The 1,932-nt window shown below is 44.6% G+C and overlaps 1 protein-coding gene across 1 annotated transcript in view; it reads right to left on the bottom strand.

Annotated features, from left to right (window-relative positions):
* Positions 1-1,932, bottom strand: part of DOCK11 (dedicator of cytokinesis 11) — a 147,138-nt gene that overhangs the window by 51,909 nt on the left and 93,297 nt on the right. The gene's annotated exons all lie outside the window — the stretch shown is intronic.

Raw genomic sequence — 1,932 nt, 5'->3', positions numbered from 1 at the left:
GGGCTCGAACCCACGAACCGCGAGATCATGACCTAAGCGAAAGTCGGACGCTTAACCGACTAAGCCACCCAGGCGCCCCCCACACTGCTTCTCAATGAAGGAATCAGTGAATTGAAAATGGACACAAGGCAACCAGGCTTTGCGTTTCTTCGAGGAAGCCTAAATAATGTAAGAATTAAAACTATCATTTCTATTTTAAAAGCCTATTATCTAATTTCCTTTTACAAGTCTGTCTAGTACAAAATGTATTTAGCTACTGGTNACTAAAGAAACTAATTAGGGGGTTACAATTTGACACAAAGTAACAACAACAAAACAAAATACTATACAAAACTATGACAGAGCTAACTGATGGTAACATCGAGGGCTAGAATCCCTGAATGGTATAGGAGTTTTCTGGTTCTTTCCTTAGTCCACTACTTTCGCTACTTCCACGCAGGGTGTAGTGGTTAGAAGCATGGATTCTTGGGAAGACTGGCCCAGATCTGAATTCTGATTCTGCCACTGACTGGCTACACGACATTACCTTCCCTGTGAGCCTCAGTTTCCTTATTTTAAAAGGGGAATAATAACAGTATCTGTATCATAGAGCTATTCTGAGGATCAAAAGCAAGTTCATATTTGTATTTTTAAGTTTACTGAGTTATATGGGGCACCTGGGTGGCTCAGTTGGTTGAGCATCCGACTTCAGCTCAGGTCATGAGCTCGCGGTNCCCTCTCTCTCTGACCCTCCCCTGCTCACGCTGTCTCTCTCTCTCTCTCAGAGATAAATAAAACATTAAAAAAAATTTAAGTTTACTGAGTTATAATTTATGTCCCATTGGGGGGCCTGGGTGGCTCAGTCGGTTGAGCATTCGACTCCGGCTCAGGTCATGATCTCACAGTTTGTGAGTTCGAGCCCCGCGTCGGGCTCTGTGCTGACAGCTCGGAGAGCCTGGAGCCTGCTTCAGCTTCTGTGTCTCCCTCTCTCTCTGCCCCTCGCTTGCTTGTGCTCTCTCTCTCAAAAATAAATAAACATGAAAAAATTTTTAAACTTACCTTTTTACATATATGACTTAATTATTTTTAGAACATTTACAGCGGTGTTCAACCATCACAATCCAATTTTAGGGCCGGCTCCCATTTACAATCACTCCCCTCTCCCACCCCCCAGCCTCCCAATAAAAAAGTGAGTTCATATTTGTAAAGTGCTTGAGATGAGGCCTCACCTCTACCAAGACACGTTTGCCAAGTAAGAAGTGTCTGAATTTGGGCTACATTTTCATCAGAACAAACTTAATCCTTGATACAGAAATTCCATAGCCTATTTCTTATTAGCATCTAATTCCGTTTTCAAGGATCATAATTCCTGGCCTGAAAAGGCCAGGCCAGGTTTCCATAGTAAATCTGGAGGGCCGAAGCAATGAACTGAATTACACAGGGAAGAGGGAAGAAAAGAATTGATCCGGGTAACTCGGAAATGCAGGCAGGATTTTTCCATGTTGAGCTCTCCCGCTAATGTTACATTATGTTACAGTTAGAGAACTTTCCGTCTTCAAAGCACTCCCCTAGTGGTTATCTTGTTTCACTGCCTCCACAACCCTGCAAGATCCCTGCTTTTTACATTCTCCTTTTTTAAAATCCCAGCAATGACGGTTTGTACTGAGGGGCAGACATCTGAGAAAAAGCACTGGGTGCCTGGCCAGGGAAGCCAGCGAGCTTGCCTCGACATCATCCAGTCCTGGCAGGACACCTCATCACGAGGGGCACTGGGGCAAACGGACTCAATCTTAAGTCGCCCTAAAAAATGACTGGATAGGTTACTCAGAAAAGTGTGACGGAAAACGGTTTTTAGACACACAGAAATCAAACAGCAGAATTTCAGAGGCTGAAGGAAGCTTACGGGCAAATTAGCCCCCACCCCCCCCTTTAATGGGTGGGGGTCGGGGGGGG

This window comes from Crocuta crocuta, unplaced genomic scaffold (assembly GCF_008692635.1).
Source record: "Crocuta crocuta isolate KB4526 unplaced genomic scaffold, BGI_CrCroc_1.0 scaffold1269, whole genome shotgun sequence".
NCBI lineage: Eukaryota > Metazoa > Chordata > Mammalia > Carnivora > Hyaenidae > Crocuta > Crocuta crocuta.
The sequence above is the reverse complement of the archived record's forward strand: the minus strand, read 5'-3'. Positions and strand labels throughout refer to the sequence as shown.